Consider the following 21,069-nt stretch of genomic DNA (forward strand, 5'->3'; position numbering starts at 1 on the left):
ACTTGCTTAAGCCATTTGAGTCTTTCTTGCAATTCGAAGTTCATTTGTGTAGGACTATGCTGAGAGTAATTTTATCCCTTGCGCCTTAATAAGATGTCTGATTTCATTAATACTTTTAGAGATATATATGTACTTACATATTTACAAAATATGCTTAAAAGTTCAGAGTTTTTGGAAGACTTGATGTTATGTATCTTTGGACAAGTTGCTTTTTATGTGTTCTGATACTGGGATTTGAGGCCATTTTGAATTGAATTATAAGGACTGGAAGAAACACAAGCTTGATTCAAGATTGCTGGGAGAAATATCAATAACCACAGATATGCAGATGACACCACCCTTATGGCAGAAAGTGAAGAGGAACTAAAAAACCTCTTGATGAAAGTGAAAGAGGAGAGTGAAAAAGTTGGCTTAAAGCTCAACATGCAGAAAATGAAGATCATGGCATCTGGTCCCATCACTTCATGGGAAATAGATGGGAAACAGGGGAAACAGTGTCAGACTTTATTTTGGGGGGCTGCAAAAAAGATGCTTACTTCTTGGAAGAAAAGTTATGACCAACCTAGATAGCATATTCAAAAGCAGAGACAGTACTTTGCCGACTAAGGTCCGTCTAGTCAAGGCTATGGTTTTTCCAGTAGTCATGTGTGGATGTGAGAGTTGGACTGTGAAGAAAGCTGAGCACCAAAGAATTGATGCTTTTGAACTGTGGTGTTGGAGAAGACTCTTGAGAGTCCCTTGGACTGCAAGGAGATCCAACCAGTCCATTCTGAAGAAGATCAGCCCTGGGTGTTCTTTGGAAGGAATGATGCTAAAGCTGAAACTCCAGTACTTTGGCCATCTCATGCGAAGAGTTGATTCATTGGAAAAGGCTTTGATGCTGGGAGGGATTGGGGGCAGGATAAGAAGGGGATGACAGAGAATGAGATGGCTGGATGGCATCACTGACTCGATGGACATGACTCTGAGTGAACTCCGGGAGTTGGTGATGGACAGGGAGGCCTGGCATGCTGCGATTCATGGGGTCTCAAAGAGTCGGACATGACTGAGCGACTGAGCTGAACTGAAGCTCAAAGCCATGACATGGAATCACTCCACCACAGGAAATTTGCGCATATAGAAGGGCTGGGTAAAAGGCACAGTGAAACATAGTAAGGAGATTAACCCCCGAGGAAGTGAGGAAAGTAGATAGATGATTTGCAACTCAATCCCAAATCTGGGGCTCATTTTGTGTTTGTAGCCAAATTACTTAACTCTCTGTCTCAGCAGCCTCCTTTGCAAACTGAGGATAAGAATTCCAAGACTGTCATGAAGACACAGTATGATGATATGACAGAAATAGCTGATAACAGAAGACTACCCAGGTGGTGCTAGTGATAAAGAATCCACCTGCAGGAGACATAAGAGATGTGGGTTTGATCCCTGGGTCCAGAAGATCCCCTGGAGGAAGGGATAGAAACCCACTTCAGTACTCTTGCCTGGAGAATCTCACGGACAGAGGAGCCTGGGATACTATAGTCCATAGGGTCTCAAAGAGTTGGACATTACTGAAGCAACTTAGCATGCACCTGTGCAGCTTCTAACCTAAAGCAAAGATGTATAGAATGTATCATTTAAATCTTAACATTTTAAAATACAAGGAATATGTCATCAGGATGGGATGATAACTGGCCCTATTGTCTACTCATTTTTCAAGGACACATTTTTTTAATTCTCCCAAAATTAGAGGGACAGTGGTTCACATTTTATGAACTGCTCTATTCAAATTTATACTACCATAGCATCAATGGTGTTCATTAATATATAGAATAGTACAGATTTTTAAAAATGCAGGCAAACTGTATCAATCACATATTAACAAGCAAATTATGATGTACTTTTCCAAATTTGAAATTGGAAACTTCTGAGTTCACAGTTAAATCTGTAAAGGCCTTTTGAAAGATCTATTCAAATGTTAGCAACCACATTTCTGGTTTTTCTGCTGGGTTTTTTTTTTTTTTTTTTTTCAAAAAACAAATTTGTCAAAGCTTATTGCTGGTAAGCTGTTAAGTCGCTTCAGTCGTGTCTGACTCTGTGCGACCCCATAGACAACAGCCCACCAGGCTCCACTGTCCCTGGGATTCTCCAGGCAAGAACACTGGAGTGGGTTGCCATTTCCTTCTCCAACGCATGAAAGTGAAAAGTGAAAGTGAAGTCGCTCAGTCGTGTCCGACTCTTAGCGACCCCATGGACTGCAGCCTACCAGGCTCCTCCATCCATGGGATTTTTCAGGCAAGAGTACTGGAGTGGGGTACCATTGCATCATCATTAATAACTTTACTGTTTGACAGGAAGGCATCTTGATTAAAAGTCATTTTGAACAGTGTAGAACTCTGTGACCCCCATCAAAAAACCAGTCCCAAACAAAGCGGATTTCTGACTTAGGAAGTGATGCTGGCTTTTGTGCAACTTCATACTGTTGGGTTAAGCAACTTGCTCTCTCTTGGAAGAGGTCCAGAAGTGACAGCAAGAGCAGAATTGGGGGTTGTTTGGCTACTGTGTGGATGGAGCTGCGGGGAGCATCCTCATCAGAACACTGCCATCAGTACCGCCTGCCTCCCTGCTCCTGAGTGCAATTGTCTGTGGTCTATAAAGCACTAAATGGTTGGGCCTTCACTGCTTGGAGGTCCGCCTTCCTCCCTGGGTGACTTCAGGGCAATTGAGATCAGCTGGGGTGCTGCTGCCGGCATTTCCCACCTCCTGTCCGTAGGGAAACCGAGGCAATGAGTCTTTCAAGGCAGGCTCTCACTTACGGACCACTTTGTCTTCCATTAGCCAACAAAGAGCTAATCTGGTGATCTTTAGGGCATGGAGGAAAGCTCATCTTTCAATCAGAGTTGAAAAGCAGGAATGTCTACTCTTACCAAGAACAATGTGTAATAATAACATAGTAACACAATTCTGCCGTGATAAGACAGCAGACTGTATGATTCTGGTAACTTTGGACTATGAAGTTTTTGCACCTTTGTTTTATGTCCCTTCATATGTTCTAGTGTCTCCTAGTTTATAGTCTTTGGGAGCTCGAATAGAATTTGTACCCTGCTGTTGCATGAAAATTGTGTAAATTCTAATTAAGTTGAATTGGTTCATAGTGCTTTTCAGGTCTACTAGATCTATTTTTCTGACTATTCATTGTATTAATTTTTGAGAGTTTGATATTACAACTCCAACTAAAAATCTTAATTTATCTACTGAAAAAATAATTGTAATATACAGTGAAACTATATAACATTTTTCTGTATTTTCTAACTCTCCTGTAAATGTCTGATCATACTTTTGTAATTTAAAAAAGGGGGGTGGAAGAGCAATGCATTCAATGAGGACAGTCTCAGAATCTTTAAAGCTTTACATTAAAATAAGATAAACAGCACAGTCTCTCTTCTTGACTTCAGTCTTCAGCATTCACTGACTTCATACTTAAGCTCCTGGTATGACCTTTTTCTCACCGTTTTCACATGAAAGGGTAAACGATTGACTGAGAAAGAGGTTTCAGTGCTACATTTTGGTTTTGAATTTTTCAACCTGAGATTTGACCTAGTATGCATACACATACTTACTCATTTCTTTTATATCCATCCAATGAATAGAAATTAGATGTCTCCTATGTGCCAGAACTTATTTAAATGGATCATATAGTAGAAAAAGAAGTCCTCACCTTGATGGAGTTTGTGACCTGTTTAGAGAGAGAGAAAATAAACAAATATACGTAATGATACATCAAAAGTGAGTAAGTGCAATGAAGGAAAACAAAGCAGGGGAGGAGGCGAGAGGCTCAGCTTTTAGATAGCATGATTTGAAGTGGGCTCTCTGAAGAGGTGAGATTTGGCCAGAGAAATAGTCAAAGGTGTGAGCTATGCAAACACAAATGGGTTACAGGGAGCAAATACCCTGAGACAGATTCTTGCTCGCGGTGCTGGCTTCACCCACAGGGAAAGGAAGGAGGTTTGAGAGGAACGCAGCTAAGGTCAAGTCAGGTGAAACCCTATAAACAACAGTAATGACTTTATTTTACTCATACTGTGATGGTTTCAAGTCGGTTTGTGGAAGTGATCTGTGAATAAAATAATCCGAAGAAGGGTCTGCAGGCAAAGTAGAGGATACTGTACTGGAATAGACAGGTGAGAAGTGAAGGTCCCTTGGTTTTGGATGGTGAGGAGGAGTAAGATTCAGGATTATAAAGGAATGCCCAACTGGATTTGCTCATGAATTGGATGTGAGATTCGAGAGAAAGAAAAGAGCAAAGTGCTGGGGTGCCATGTCCTCCTCCAGGGGATCTTGCCAACCCAGGGTTCGAACCTGCATCTCCCGTGTCTCCTGCACTGCAGGCTGGTGCTTTATCACTAGTGCCACCTGGCAAGCCTGCAAAGAGTAAAGGACAACTCTAGATAAACTGTCAGGAAAATAGTTAATATATATTATTTGCAGAGATATCAGGCATTGATTATTACATAGGTATACTGAGAGCTAAGTAATTTCAAACTGTAATAATATTTATAAGAGAGAAATTGAGAGTGGGGAGAATATCATACAATTCCTTTAAATAGCAAGATGCTTAGTGCAGTGAAACTATAATTCAATTATTTTAAAATCTGTTTAGAAAGAATTATTCAGTACCATAAGTAAATCCACTTTGATTAGCCATAGGAGAAAGTAGCAAAAGGCCCACTCACCATACCATCTAGAAGTGTGTAATTTTGGTAATTATACATGATTGTCAGGCCTGGTGAGAGTGCCTAGTGTCCTGGCACAACTGACACTCTTACCCCTGGTGCTCTTACAACAGTGTCTTGGTATAGACAACAAATCATATACCCACTTTACAGCACAATGTTAGAAATTTCTGCACAGCAAAAGAAACAATCAATAAAACAAAGAGGCAACCTGTAGAATAGGAGAAATATTTTGCAAAGTATACCTTAGATAAGGGTTAATATCCAAAATGTATAGCTCATACAACTCAGTACCAAGTCAAACAAAACAAAAGTGATCCACTAAAATGAAAAATGGGCACAGGACCTGGACAGACATATTTCCAAAAAAGACATATGAATGAGCAAGAGGTAAATGAAACTGTGCTCAGCATCACTCATCATAAGGGAAATGCAAATCAAAAGCACTTTGAGATATCACCTCACACCTGTTAGAATGGCTATTATAAAAAAAGATAAGAAATAAATTCTGTCAAGGATGTGAAGAAAAGGGAATCTTTGTGGACTGTTGGTGGGAATGTAAATGGATCCTGTCACTATGGGGAACAGTATGGGGTTTCCTCATAAGTTAAAAGTAGAACTGCCGTATGATCCAGCAGTCCCATTTCTGGGTATATATCCAAAGGAAATGGAATCTCTAGCTTGAGAAACTATCTGTACTCCCATGCTCATTGCCACATTATTCACAATGTCCAACACAACATGGTAACGATCTGAATGTCTTCAACGAATGAAAAATATGTTATATATACATATATGTGTGTGTGTGTGTAGGTATGTGTGTATATAAATATATGTGCATATATATGTTTATACATACATGTGCATACAGATATATACATATATATATTAGTGTGTATATATAATGCATTATACATAATAGAATATTACTCAACCATAAGCAAGAAGGAAATCTTGCTGTTTATGACAATATAGATCACCTTAAGCATATTATACTAAGTGAAATAAGCCAGAGAAAGACAAATACCATTTGATTTCACTGATATGTATAATGTAACACATTGAACTCATAAAAACAGAGAACAGAACGGTGATTTCCTGAGTATGAGGGGAATGGGGAGATGTTGACCAAAGGGTTAAAGCTTCTAGTTATAAGATGAATAAGTTCTAGAGGATCTAATGTAAGCATGGAGATGGTAGCTAACAGCACAGCATAGTATTCTTGAAGGTTGCTAAGACAGTAGATGTTAAGTGTTTTCACCACACATATGAGTAAATAGAGAGAAATTGTTAATTATTCAAGGCGATGAATATATGTGTTCACTAACTTTACTGTGATCATCATTTTGCAGTATATAAATGCATCAAATCAACATACTGTGTGTGCTAAACTTATACAATGTTATATGTTAATTATATCTCAATTAAGTTGGAAAAATATGAATGAATATCAGAACTAAACAGTGCTTAAATATTGTTCATGCCAAAAGATAGAAAACCTGGAGACGTTAATCTAAGAAAGACTTAGAGGACAACCATCCCTCTCTGCATGGCCTGATCCTAATGACAAAATAGATGTGGCAAAGGAGCCGTGTCTTGTCTATGTTCGTATTTTTGCACACGCTATAGACTATACTGGGTGCTAGATGTTCAGACATGAACCTATAGATGATGTGGGTCCCTGATGATGGCAGAACATTGCCCCAAATACTCCAGTAGCACTGGAACTGTTTCAACTGGATACTACCAGATCTTAAATAAGATGATTCTATTTAATGGGGAAAATAGACTTTATTAACAAGAATGGGAAGCTTAAACTTTCTGTGGACTATACATAAAGGGAAAGGTCAGCAAGATAGGCCTCTGGCACTTCAAGTTGCTAAAAAAGAAAACAATGAAAATAGACAGACAGACAGATAAAGTCACTGCCTTGCAACTGTGATGGTTTTTGACCTCTGCTCAAATACGTACTCTATGGCTTTCCAGCTCCTCGTTTACTATGTGCTCTAGCTTTGGATACTGGCTCCTTTGAATGAGCTAAGTTTGATGCTAACATTTTTTTGACACTGACCTGTGCCTTGCGCTCAACCAGCAAATGGTAAATGACACCTCCTTGCTTGATTAATTCCCAGAAAGATGGGTGGTATATACCATGAGCTAAGCAGTTACAGTATTATTATTATTACTGCTAACTACTGGTAGTACTATCACCATCATCAACTTTCATAGTATATGCTATGGAAGAGGAAAAAAAGAATGACTCAGTTCTTGGCCCTAAAGAACTTAAAATCTGCACATAGTCATTGCTCATTATATTTGATTGATTCACACTCCTTTATATAAAAGAATTTAAAATTATAATTAAGGCTTACAATAGTTGTCATTTTTAGAAAAGTAATATTACATGACATTTTCACTTTCAGCTAGGGATTTTAGGGAAGTTTATAAATATCACCTTGATAAACTTCACAAAACCCCTCTCCAGTTATATGTATAAAACTCACTTGCAGAGAGTTACTAAAGAAAAAAGAAAAAAAACAACTATCCATTCATGTCAAGTAATCTGCCCCAAGTTAAAAACAGCTCTTAATATTGTTCTTTTCAGTTGGATATAGCAATGAAACTTACCACCCCAACACCATATTCTGTGAATGTTTTCCATAACTGTTATTTCTCTCAGTGTGAACTGGTAACACAATTAGAATATGTTATCATAATCTCATCTGTCGGTTAGGAGAGTAAGGCAAATATACAAGCACTGATGGAACAGAATTGGTCCAATGCTTTGCTGTCTTTGTGATTGCCTGTTACAGTGTGCACTACGGTACAGTAGGTAGAGGTGGAACACGAATTATAAATGCCTTCTGGCCAACTTCTTTGCCTTGTCATTCATCTAGAATAAGTAATTGCCACTTCTAGCAGTGCTGACTTATGAGGGCAGCCTACACTGTCTGTAAGGGTGATGCAAACCCAAGCCCAGTTTTTTATGAGGCATGCATGAGACCAGTTTAGGCGCCTGCCCAAACCTTGGCCTCCTCTGCTGGGCCCACTCCAGAGACTAGACCATTTGTCTCACCTCTAGGCAGAGTTACTCAGAGCAGACTGCTGTTGGTCCTGCCTGCTTGCTGCTAACTTCCTCCTCACTATCTTTCTCTCTCATCCCATATACTATATGGGGTATACTATCCCAACGTAGCATATATTATCCCAGTTGGTCAGTAAAATATTTGGCTTCAATCTTCCAAATATCTCCAAAATCTGAAAACGTCTAATAACTCCACAGCTACCATCCTGTTTCAAGCCGTCATCAGCTCTTTCCTGGGCTGACAGAGCAACCTCTGGTTGGTCTCCTTGACTCTGCCCTTCCTTGCCCCTTGTCAGCTTACTCTCGACACACCACCCAGGATGAGCCTGTCAACATGGGAGTCAGATCATGTCACGCTTCTGCTTAAAGCTCTCAAGGACATCTAGTTTTGAGTGAAAGCCCATGTCATCACCAGGGGCCCGCAAACCTCTTCACAATCTTGGTCCCAATACTCTCCAACATTATCTTCTACTAATCTCCACTGTGTTCATCCTTGAGGTTCCTTAACATTCCAGACCTGCCCCGACTTGAAGTCTTCTTATGCTCTTGCCCCAGATATCCAGTGACTCACTCTCTCACCCGGTGAGGGTCTTCATTCAAATTTTGTCTATTCCAAGAGAGCCTTCATAGCCATTTCACCCAAAATTGAAATTTCTCTGTCACCTGAATTACTTTTTTCCTTTACATTCTTTGCAACCTAACATTATCTTTATATATATATACACACACATATATATATATATATATACAGTTTTATGTATATATATATTTACACACATATATATCTCCAACTGAAAACTATATGTAGTCTAGTCTTTTTTTTAATAACTTTCTGATTCCCTGCATTATTACAGTGCCTGATACAGTTTTATTGAATGAATGAGTGAGTTAGTATGAATCACATTGATCTCTACTTTCTCTATACTTTTACAAGTCTATACCATTCATTTGGAATTTAATCATTGTCTGCTATGATTTTTTTTTAACATGTCATGAGAAAACATCCTGGGATTCACAATTTGATTATAACCACATTATATAAAAGGAAAGTATTAATACGCCTTTGTATTATCCACCCTCCCTGTGCCTAACTCAGAAGTGCACAGAAAGGTGATTGAAGGAAAGAATGGGAAATTAAACAGACAGATGCAGTGTGGTTGGTGAGTGATGGGTCATGGAATCCAAGAGTCGAAGGGGGTAGTGGAAGAAGCTGGAATCTGAGAAGGATAACTGAGAATTAAAGATTAAGGCAAGGGAGTTGTAGGCACCTCACATGGGGAGTCAGGCTGATGAGAGCATCCTGCCGTCTACATGAGATACAGTTGTCCCTGATGAATTGAATATTCAACCCACATGCCAGCTTCTTTTAGTCAAGTCTTCCTGTTTGTCAGAGCTCTATTTGGCAGATACCAGACACTCTTCTGTTAATTTTAAAAACTGGAAACAATATAAGCAATTGAGACAAATAACAGACCCCGGAGAGACTGTGCTCTTTTCTGTATTTCACAAACGTTCCTACTGAATCAGATCTTATATTCTGAAAGATTAGGCAATGTAGTTCTAGAACAAAATACAAACTTAGATTGGCTGATTTCCAAGTGCCTCGTTCTAAAATAATAGAAATTTAAAGTGAAATTCTGGAATATTTTAGACTCAAGGAATATATGTGTGTATACATATATATGGCTATATGACTTAGCAAACTGGTCAGAGGAGAACAGGTGTATATACATATGGGTGTATGGTAGAGAGGGCAGTGGTTAGAGGATCTGGGTCAGTGAGAAGGAATGAACAAAATCTGGAAATGGTACCTAACTTTGTAGCACAAAGAAGTATAGAATAGAGTGAGCAGAGCTAAGTTTTATTCTAAACAGGTTTGTAGAGATCAGTTATGTAGGCAGACCAGTAGAAAAGTCTACAGAATCGTCTACTGGTGAAAAAAATAAAAAGTGAAAGACAAAAGAAAACAGCTTTGAGAGGTGGTGTGATAAGAGATCAGAAGTACACTTTGAGAATGGGAAACCCAAGGACAGAGGGTGGAGGGGCTGATGGTGTGGCCTGGCGTGCAGCGGAGAGTCCTGGGTTCATGTCTGTGCTTACCTCCCACCAGCTGCCAGGACTGTACGAAGCATCCTTGGTGTGTACAGCACTGCCCTCGTCACCTGCCTCTTTTGCTGTGCTGCTGTTTAAGAACATGTCATGTTTGAGTGAAAGTAAAGATTCAGGCATCAAAAGGGATTCCACGGAAACATTCACTTCCTACCTAAAGTTTACTAGAACATGGGTTGTCGCTAAATCAGCACCATTTCCTTATTTTTGTAATAGTTTCCAATGAGCTATACTTTCAAGTTCTTTCATTGATCTTCTCCCTCTCTCTAAGACTTTTTAATTGACGTCTTTGCAACATACATCCGGGCTTCCCTGGTGACTTAGATGGTAAAGAAAATGCCTGCAGTGCAGGAGACCTGGGTTCAATCCCTGGGTCGGGAAGGTGCTGTGGCGAAGGGAATGGCTACCCACTCCAGTATTCTTGAGAATTCTGTGGACAGAGGAGGCTGGTGGACTAGAGTCTTTGGAGGGTCACAAAAGAGTCAGATCCGACTGAGCAACTGACTCTTTCATTCTGAAACACAGAGCTCCATCCAGCTGCCTTCCCCTAAAGCTAGCAGACAGTATCAGGCACACCTCTGAACGTTGCTGTTGAGTCCGATTTGTGGCTTGTGTCCACTGCTTCCACGATTTTCTTAAAATGCCATCACTTTTATGTCTCCCTCAAACTTCTGAATCACCCTCTTGCCTTAGTTTTACCCCTCAGCACACTTCTGAGACTGTTTCACACAGACTCATCTCGAGACGGCTGAAGGAGTGGCTCATTTCTGAGGAAACTGTGGCGTGTGTCAGTCTCAGAGTTATCGGCCCCTCCTTCAGCTCGGCGTTTCCAAGAATCAGACTCATTACTGAATGCGCTGTTCAACACCATGATTGTGCCTCTGTTCTCTCTAAATCAATTTCTCCTCAGCTCCTGTTAACTGTGGAGGGTTTTTATGTCTCCCCACTCAGATGACTCTCCTCCTCCTCCCAGATCTCACCTGAAAACACAAATTTTCCATCTTTTCTTTGCCTCTTGAGGCCTCTTCCTTCTGTTATTTAACTTTGCAATTGTATCACTTAACTCCACCAAGTATCTTGACATGCTGCTTGCTCAAAAGCTGAAAGCTCATCTTATTGTTGCAGACTCCTCCCAGATTAAAGGTCTGTGCTTGCGCTTTGTGTATCATTACCTTAGTAGATAACAGAGACAAGAAATTTAACAAAATCCAGTGTTAAATCTTCTGATAACATATGAAGGTCAACCTAAGGCTGTTAATGTTATACATATAAGCCCTGGTAAATGCCTCATACACAACATCCTGATAGATTATCTGCTGTTAAAAGCACAGATCTTTCCATCAAATTTGTATCTTTTATCATAAAATGACTCTATGCTGAGCCATTATGGTATAGAAAAAAAGTGGTGACGAGAGCAAGAAGCAGCAGCATTGGGATTTATGGCTGTCTCATCCTCTCCCCTGCCCTTAGCCATGCAAGTGTCCAGTCGAGACCACCATACTGTTTTCATACCAGTTTCGAGATTGCAAATCAGTGCAGGTGCTGCTGGTTCCCTGCACCTCTGATCCTGCCTTAACCATAACTCGTTGTACCCATGCTCTGAGGCTTTCAGACTCAGCTCTGGGTGCACTGAAGCTAAATTAGAGCAGCTGGGTAGAGTGTCAAAACAGCAGAGCTAACATCAACACAACACCTCGGTGACTCCCTGCAACCCAGACGACAGTACTACATCAGTGGTGGTTGAGAGGCTGTAGATTAGCTTGCATTCATATCTAGACGCAATGATTTGTGCAAACTTGTTAGAAAACCTCAATGACATGATAAATCATTTTTCCTATGAGCTTAATTGAGTTTCTGAATATATGTTGGTGCCAGTTCAGAATACGATTCCACAGTTTTATTCTCAATTACTGTATTAACCATTTGGTTGCTTTCTTAGCATGCATGTAAACAAATGAACAGTTTGACCTGCTTAGTATGTGGATGAATAGCACTTTAAAAATAGGGATAGGTTTATGGTATGCCCCAGTTAAATCTTTAGATAAAAGGATTGTGGTATCATTATTGCTACCATTATTATTTGCTGTGACCAATGTTATACATTTATATAATTGAATCAGAAATAATATAATTATGCTTTTTGCTGTCTTTTTCAATTAAGTGCCCTGAATAAAGTAATACTGTCTTAGGTTCTGTTTTGTTAATTTGCAGGGTGGTGATGGAAAGTCATCCTTTTGACTTCTAGATTCCTTGTAAGTAAACCTGATTTTTTCCTAAAATTGAGATTGCTAAAATGTTCCACTGTATTTTTTGCTTCTTAAAGGAAAACATAAAAATAATTTTAAGAGAAATAATTTTTTTCTATGAAATTCTTTATATTTGCTGAGAGCTTATTGGTGATTTTATAAATTTGGTACATAAGTATGTTTTCTGAACAATCAGTGTCAAGAAAGTAACCTTCTAAAATTTTATGACAATCAAACTCCTAAAAACCTTTCAATAATGATCTAATACTTTATGAATACTAGTATTACATATTAAATACTAAATTAATTCAAGTGAGGAAACTTTGAATATTAAGAAAACCATTTTCTTCTTTTATCTGCAAGCTAATTACCATTAATTCACTTGGTTTTCACTGAAATCACGCTGATCATAAAAAAAAAAAAGCTTTAATATTTATGTGGACAATAGATGCTATTTTAGGAACATTATTATACTGTGATAATAATTAATATGCATTCTTACTTAACTATTTAGAACCCAATTAGAACAATATTTCAAACAAACACAAAATCTATGAACCAGATGAATCATTGAGGTTGCTGTTTATTCAGAGCATCACCCAATTAAAATTCAGCACTTGAAATATTACACAAACTGCTGTAAGGTTTACTGTTGATGGTCATGTATTGATATGCTGTGGGCATAATCAGCTGGACACTGATGTTGTGCAAATCAACAATGTGGCTGCTGCTTGGTGCTGTCCATTAAGAGATACTTGAAGAAAACATCAGGTACTGGGCCAGTTTCCCATTCCCAGGAAACATTCCTGAGGAGGGGAAGGAAAGGTGAGTCATCCCAACCTCATGATTTCCCACCCTTCCCTTTGGAAATATTCTTCTTCCCAGGGGTGATCCTGGAGGGAGGTAAACATGGTACTTAAATTCTAGATGCAATTTGGAGTTGATTAAGAGATGATTGTGTTTCTAAACTTGCTGGGAAGTACTGACTTGAAGAGAGTAATTGTGTATTTGCCAGGCTTCTGTCAGTCTCAGCATTCAAGATCCTCTTGTCGGCTCTCCAGGAGATTGGTGTCATTCATGATCTGTGTGCCAGAAGCTGCTTGAACCTGTAGCTCGTTGGTGGTATTTGCTCCTTCGTTGTCAGTGAAGAGAGTGGTGGGGAGGCTGTGCTCCTCTGAAAGGTGTGGTTGGTTGGGGAGGAGGACCAAAGAACCTTAGTGGTGTGGAGACTGTGTGGTTATAACATTCAGTTATTTCACTGTTCATGTGTGGTTGTTTTTTTTTTTTTAATTTTATAAGATAAATGCCCATGGGAATAACACAGTTTTAACGTATGAATAAAGTGTAATTTTGTTTCTGGCAAAACAACCCATGAAGTGAAAGTGAAAGCGCAAGTCACTCAGTCGTGTCCAACTCTTTGCCTCCCCGCGGCCTATACAGTCGATGGGATTCTCCAGAGCAGAATACTAGAGTGGGTGGCCTTTCCCTTCTCCAGGGGCTCTTCCCAACCCAGGGATCAAATCCAGGTCTCCCTCATTGCAGGCAGATTCTGTACCAGCTGAGCCACAAGGAAAGCCCAAGAATACTGGAATGGGTCGCTTATCCCTTCTCCAGCAGATCTCCCCAACCCAGGGATCAAGCTGGGGTCTCCTGCGTTGCAGGAGGATTCTTTACCAACTGAGCTATCAGGGAAGCCTCAAACAGCCTATAATGAAAGACAAGTGTGTATGTATCTGTATATATGCACCCTTTTTAAAAATGTTACTCTTAAGGCAATGGCACCCCACTCCAGTACTCTTGCCTGGAAAATGCCATGGGCGGAGGAGGCTGGTAGGCTGCAGTCCATAGGGTCGCTAACAGTTGAACACGATCAAGCAACTTCACTTTCACTTTTCACTTTCATGCATTGGAGAAGGAAATGGCAACCCACTCCAGTGTTCTTGCCTGGAGAATCCCAGGGACGGGGGAGCCTTGGTGGGCTGCCGTCTATGGGGTCGCACAGAGTCGGACACGGTGAAGTGACTGAGCAGCAGCAGCAGCAGCAGCAGACTAACTAAGTCTAAGTGGGTCAACCCACTTAGTTTGTGCGTTCCTCAAACACATGAGAGCACCCCTATTATATAATAATCCACATTCACATCTATAGCCACTTTTGAACAAAAAAAGAAAAGAGGACAAAGTAGGTTGGAAATAAGTCAGCATGCTCTTAAAATGATACAACCAATGGGAGTGAGCATGAGTGGAAATAGAACACCCTTAAAAACAAGTAAGTTTTCTTTTAGCAGTGGGGGAGTGACAAGAAAAACAATTTGACATGTTATTGTCATAAATTAATTTTCTGGTCATTATAGGTGTGCCATAACAGTTCTGATTGTGATAAATTTGTTTGGAATCCATGTAGTTCAAACATTTGTTTTTAGAACTGTTTGTCACTTTAAACTTCTTAAGCAGTTTCCTGGTTTTAATGAATTTACTGCTTGGAAGCACTGACTGTAAATTTGCAAGACCAAGTGACTGAAGCTACCCCATGGAGGGTAGCACTATCGCTGTGAGCATTTTGTGTGTGTTATGAGTTGATGTTTTGAATGCCTGCCTCCCTTCAGTCAGGCGGATGTTATTTTGAGTGCTATGCTTGAATATCAAAATCTGTTCCATCTTCAGTGAAATTATCTTTTGCCAATCAAGGGCTTTAAGGCCCAACCCCAGAATATCTCAAATATGTTTTTCTGTTAGCCTATCTACAGTCCCACCCCATCCCACGTGTAGGGAGTGTCAGTGCAGATAATGTGCAGTGAATTTTCTTTCCATAACCAATTATGGTTGCTCCAAGGTGAATCACATGCAAAGATGCCTTCTATATCATAGTATTTCTCACTTGGTCCCAGGTTGATGTCCCTGGTGTGATCACACATCTGGCACTGCTTCTACTCTCTCTCTTCACTCTTCCCAAGAAGCCTGCTCTCCTACTAATACCAAGTCTGAAGCCAACCTCTGTACCCCACACAGTTAAATTTTGGAGACAGAGTCTTGGGTGAAGTAGAAATGAATAGCTTTATTGCTTTGCCAGGCAAACAAGGCCACAGTGGGCTAATGCCATCAAAACTATGTGTCCTAACCTGGAGGGGGTAGTGAGGAATTTTATAGTAATGATTCAAAGAGGGTGTGATCAGCATTTCTGATGGGTTGGTGGTGAGATAAGAGGAAGTCAGCATCGTCAATTTGGTTTCAACCAGTCAGGGGTCTCTGTACTTGTGGGCAATAGACAGTTAACTTTTCCCAGCTGCTGGGGTGTCAGTGTCTGCAAAACAGCTCAAAGATTCTGTGTATCCCTTGAAGGGGAATTAGGACCTTGCCCCAAGGCTGCACTATTGTTTCTTTACATTCCCTCCCTTCCCTGATTTGAAACTGTTTGAATTTGTTCTTTGGAACTCAGGGGTGGGTCATAGGTGCTGAATGAAGCCTGTTTCTTGTAGTCAAGAAATGGGAGACGCAGAAAGATTTCTGTGCCATGGAGTCCCACAGGGTCCTGCATGGTTTCACTGTGTAATCAGACCACAGAGAGGGTGTAACCATGGGAAACAGTATTGAACTAATAATTCACTGTTTCTTCTGTCTGGAGTAACATTTCCCTAACCTTCTGCCTCTGTTCAAATCCTACTCATCTTTCAAGCCTCCAGAAAACTTCAAGCTCTTTCATGAAACAAGACCTGATGATGTCCTTCTTCAGTATTAATATCCCCTTCTATTATCTAAGTGTGAGGACATTCTCAAGACACTGATTATATTGCTTGCAGTGGTTGGTGGTTTAGTTGCTAAGTCATGTCTGACTTTTTGCAACCTCATGAACTGAAACCCACCAGTCTCCTCTGTCCATGAGATTTTCCAGGCAAGAATACTGGAGTGTGTTGCCATTTCCTTTTCCAAGGGATCTTTCTGGCCCAGGGGTTGAACTTGGGTTTACTGCCTTACAGGTCAGAGGGGAGGGCCAAAAGGAGACAGGTGATAGCCAGGCAAGCTGAAGATGCAGAGCAAGTTACCGAGGACATGAGAGACCGCAGAGAAAATGCAGGAAAAACATGAAGTTTGAGAATAAGTAGGAGAAGAAAATTTCAAAAATTAAAGTGATCAGTGCAGGCTGTACTAGCTTGACTGGAAGGACCGAAAGAAGACAGTGGATGTTTTAGTGAATAGATCTTTGAATGAAGCTGTAGGATGGAAATAAACAAGTGAATATGGTTTTAGTAAGTTAAGAGTAAGCAGGAACCATCTTTCACAATTTCTGCAGAGTGATAGCTGTGTTATAAGAAGCATTTTTCTTTCTGTTTGTATTGTTATTTTCATATGAAAGAGCCTTGAATTTTGTGTATACAGAGAAGAAAGATGATGTGCTGAGCAGAGATGAATGATATTATGCATGAGGGGATAATGCAGAGAATTGGGACATGGACAAAAGAGAATGATAGAGATGGGGTAGAAATTAGATCTCTGATTTCCAGGATACAGGGAGAGACAGTTGTTCCTCTGGAACTAGAGGTGAGAAAGAAAAGGGTCCCTGCAGGTAGGTTTGAAGGTAGAAGTCACTCGTTTAATGAATTTCATTTTCTTCAGAGATCAAGTTGCTCAGCAAAGAATCATAGGAGTGGGGTTGAAGCTTGAACTTAGAAGACATTTCATGAAAAAACACAAGGTTGGTGAATAAGGACAAAAAATCAAACAGCATTGTGAGGCATCCCCAAGTTGAGGTTGGAAACCATCCATTGGTCACTTAATCACTTTATCTGATTATATGATTTGCTTTGGGTATTGTTCAGCTCTTTTAGGAAAGAATTAGAGTCTTGTTTGATAAACATTAAGTAAATGGGGCTTTGTAAATAAAGGAACGTGGGGATCTTCATGATGTCCACAATAAAACTGAAACTCATTCAGAATTACTTAGGATACTGCAAATCTCAAGAAATACTTTGTTACCACCCAGGACCAAGCACCAGTCGTTGGCATCCAGATCTGTTTTTATTATGCTTTCTTCCTCATCTGCAGATACATACAAATGAATAGGCTTTCCTCGCAGTTTATAACTTATTATAATAGCTCTGTGTATCAGGATCCCCCAGACCACCCCCAGTTCTGTGTTTCAATGGCACTCACAAGACTGCTCAAATCATACTCATAGCCGTAATTTATGATGATAAAGGGTACAGTGCAAACTCAGCTAAGGCAAAGTACAGAGTCAGGTCTAAAGGAAACCAGGCGCAAGCTTCCAGGGGTCCTGTCCTGGAGTAGTCACTTCGGATACACCAGACGGGCCCAGCAATGAGTTCCAACATCATGTATGGAACCCTGTCTGCAAGGAAGCTTGGAGAGACTTAGCGCGATGACCTTTATTAGAGGAGTTGCGGCTAGGCAGATACTACCTGGCACATACCCAAGTTCCAGACTCCCAGGAGGAAAGCAGGTGTTCATTGTAAACCATAATATTTGTACAAACAGTTCAGGCCCAGCAGGCCACCCTGTGAATTTCAGTGGTGGGAAGGGCACCCTCTCAAAATCCAGGTCCCCACGTGACAACCAAGGGCTGCACTGTGAGCAGCCTTGCAGGTCAATTAGGTTAATGATTGTTTTCACACTCTGCCCTGCTACTCCTCCTATTTCTCTCTCCTCTGTCTCTGCCACATGACTTCTACTTACTTAGATATTCTGCTCCTTCCTTACTTCTGCCAACTCCTCTCTTTCCTGGCTTCTCTGTTCTCTGCTGTCCATTATCTATGAGTCTCCCTTTGAAACCAGTTGAAAAGAGAACTTCATTGGTCCACCCGGTCTGTCTGGACCCTGTGAGGCAGAGCTCTTAGTGCCGGCCACTCAGAGAGGTCCCAGTGAAGCCCATGAACTTGTGCATGGTCCAATCAGCTGTGAGTGCCAAGGTGGCATCAGGTGCTAAGTTTTGCTCAGAATATTCTTTGAGCAGCTCAAGCTTTCAGGTAATAATAGACTCCTTTCCAAAGCAACAATATCCCTTATGCAGGGACTGGGAACAGAGAGAGAGGGTAGTTGGGTTTACCCTAGACAGGAGAATGATTAGGATGTGAGAAAATAACACAGAATTATTAAATGTTATCCATCTCAGAGCACAGGCTGAAGAATGGAAATGTCATATTCGCCATGCTAATTCATCTTTTTAAAAATCTTCTTTGAGTACATTGTTTTATTGGTTTTTAGTTATACACTAAATGTAACCCAAATATGTTATCCTTTCATTATCCATCTTTGCATTGTCATCAACTTAACTTCTGGTCTTCTTTTCTAACACAGCTTTATCCAAGAGTCAACTAGAACTCTACCTTGTTCTGCAGAGAGCATCTTGGAGTTCTTACTTTTACACTGCTCTGTCTGACTGGAATGCCTTGTGCTAGAATCATAACTCCTCTCTCATGGTCTAGTTGAAATGGTACCTCTTCCAAGAAGCTCCCTGCAGTCATTCCAAACACAAGTTATCTTTCCCTCTTCAATGAACTAATGTGTGGTATGAAACAGAACATGAAGCCAACATTCCTCCAAATGTTTTTAGCTCCTAAACTCAACCAGTAGCACTTTTGAGCATAAATAAAGCTTTATACTCTCTTTTATCTACCTTAGCAACAGTATTTTATGTAGAGAGTCAATAAATATGTTTGAATAAATGAATAAATTAACCTGTCAGGATGGCATGCACGAGCATTATTAGGCTGTTCTACCTTTCTCTCAATTATAGTGGCTCCATTGGACCAATTATGGCGGCTCCATTGGAGCAATTATACTTCTTTCTTATCATTTGGGACTAGATGTCAAAGAATTTTGTGACTTAGACATGAATAAGAGGGAAACATTTCAGTGAAAACATTAGCTCCTAATCTCACCGCCATGATACCTACTGTGTCTTTAAGTTTCCCTGTCATCCCGGGTGCATTTGACAGCAGCTCCATTACTTTTACAAGTACCATCACAATGTGTTATTCTGATCCAATTCTGTCATCTGAAGGTCACATTAGTAGAAGAATGAGAAATGCCCAGTCTGAACAGAACTGCTAGATATCCTGGCAAACATTCATGCTTCCGCTTGATTGGCAAAATGGGAAAATGCCTTTCTGCCCCATAGGTTTTGTTTTAATAAATGATCATATTTCAGAGGTGAAATATGAAACCAAAATTAAGGCATCTGACTGCAAAAAGGCCACTTTTTTTGTGCTTTACTCTCAAGGAGTGACATGTGCAAATTAGAAAGCCCTATAGAATGGAGCTTATTGATTATACTACTAAAATGTTTGTATGCATCCTATTTAGAAAACCGTTCAACATCCTTCCCATAGAGGTGGTATGGGCTTGCCTGACTTAATTACTTTAGTGATTGGTGTGGTTGCACGTGTGTACAGAAATCAAAGGAGGAGGAATTATCCAGATGTCAAAGTAATGAAAATGATGAAATATGGCATGTGCTCTGAAAGAGCAATATGCTTCTGTGTCCTGTTTCCTCTTCTCATCTTGAACAGAATGTTAGTAAAACAGGGAAAAAATGAACTACTTAACACAGTACAGTTCTGCCTTCTTTAAAGAAAACGAAATTTATTGTTTGTGAATGAAGTTTCTGTCTAAATGGTGTCGTTAGGGAAACGTATTTCTCATTTCGTAAGCATTCTTATCAGTACCTGCTAGAGTGAATTTTCAATTTGTGTTGATCTCCTGATTATCTGTCCATCTCCCTTCTTAGGTAAACAAAGTGGAAAGATTGTAAAGTAAATAGTCCACTTTAGTCACTCTAGAATTTAGACATTGAATGGAATATCACTAGTGAAAATCATTTAAGAGTTTCTCCTTTCTTGCAAATCAAAGCAAAACTTATCAACCCATGGATTTCAGAGCTTAAAGATATTTGAGATTGTCCAGTCCACTGGTTCTCAACTCTGTTAGATTCAAAGCTCCGTTTTATACCAAATAGTTTATTATAAAAATTCTGTGAAATAAAATTCACAGAAAATGTCACCTGTTTATAATGATCATTTTAAAAAGTTAACATTATGAATTAATATAAAGAAGAGATAACAGTAATGTGTAATAGAACCTATGTATGTCCACATGTAAATAAATTCCCATGTGTCTCTGTAATAGAAGACATTGCAAACTCATTCCATCTTGCACCTACTCATAGGGGCACAGTGAATACAGAGCTATACACGCAATGTTATAAGTGTGTGTTGGTGGTGATTTTCTATAATGAGGAATAAGTTTTAGTAAAATTCAAAACAAAAGAGAGTGCAATTTTTCATTATGTGGTTTTTGCTTTGCTGGACAGTTTTATGACAATTAAATCTTAGCCCAAAATATCTTGTGTTCATAACTAAATGGAGTTAGATGATAGGGTTAGATAATTGCAAGCAGGTGTCCCCCTTTGAAATTTTCCTCTCCAAAATCCTGCACAATGGGTACTTCTTTTCCCTTCATCTGCCGTGTCCTGGGCATTGCCAGGCATTATCATTCCTGGCTTTCACTCACTGGATGATTGTAGTGCCTTCAAGGATTGTTGGGCTTCCCAGGTGGCACTCATGGTATAGTACCTGCTTGCCAATGCGGGAGACCTAAGAGACACAGGTTTGATCCCTGGGTTGAGAAGGTCCCTTGGAGACGGAAAAGGCAGCCCACTCCTATTCTTCTTGGAGAATCCCATGGGCAGAGGAGCCTGGTGGGCTACAGTCCATAGGACACAAAGAGTCAGACACAACTGAAGCAACTTAGCATGCATACATGCAAACAAGGCTACACTAACGTTGCCTATTTACAGGTTTTCACAAGGCCCTTGGGGCTGCTTCTGATGAGAACTTCTGTCTGATCCAACACTTTCATGCTATAGGTTAGGAGATGAAGCCTGGAGAACTGAAGTCAATTTACCTGAAGT

General features: G+C 40.1%; 1 protein-coding gene across 1 annotated transcript in view; it reads left to right on the top strand.

Annotated features, from left to right (window-relative positions):
- Positions 1-21,069, top strand: part of TENM3 (teneurin transmembrane protein 3) — a 2,757,765-nt gene that overhangs the window by 1,092,113 nt on the left and 1,644,583 nt on the right. Inside the window, exon 6 of the mRNA XM_060406900.1 lies at positions 12,115-12,155. The gene's annotated coding sequence lies outside the window, so the exon portion shown is untranslated. The remainder of the gene's footprint in view (positions 1-12,114; positions 12,156-21,069) is intronic.

The sequence above is a fragment of the Ovis aries genome, chromosome 26 (assembly GCF_016772045.2).
Source record: "Ovis aries strain OAR_USU_Benz2616 breed Rambouillet chromosome 26, ARS-UI_Ramb_v3.0, whole genome shotgun sequence".
Taxonomy (NCBI): Eukaryota; Metazoa; Chordata; class Mammalia; order Artiodactyla; family Bovidae; genus Ovis; species Ovis aries.